Here is a 437-nt window from a genome sequence, read left to right on the forward strand (position 1 = left end):
TTATTTTTCACGTCGATTCTCGTAGATTAATGTAAATTTTACCCAAAACAAAAAATGTTTGGTATTTGTGATTTGTTTGTTGAATTTTTCGAGAACTGAGAAGAAGAGAAATAATGTTTTTGCGTTTCCTATTCAATCAAACCGATGTTTTCGTAAAATTTTCCTCGGAGATTCTATGAATTATCTCGGTGTGAAAATATAGCAGATTGTTCGGTTTATAGGCATCAATAATTTCACGAGTTTTAATAAACTTTATGTTAACCGATATTTTCATCCGCAAGATCATGATTTCAATTTGCTCCGCTAACAGAATATCTCTATAAATATTTTCATTCCGGATAACTGGAACGAGGTTCGCTTATCCGTTCGAAAAAGAAATTGAGTTCAAGTTGTTTCAGTAAATGAGAGCGATTTCTTTCGAACAAAAACAATAGAAG

This window comes from Dendroctonus ponderosae, unplaced genomic scaffold (assembly GCF_020466585.1).
Source record: "Dendroctonus ponderosae isolate FM_Combo_2020 unplaced genomic scaffold, Dpon_F_20191213v2 Dpon_F_20191213_7, whole genome shotgun sequence".
Lineage (NCBI taxonomy): Eukaryota > Metazoa > Arthropoda > Insecta > Coleoptera > Curculionidae > Dendroctonus > Dendroctonus ponderosae.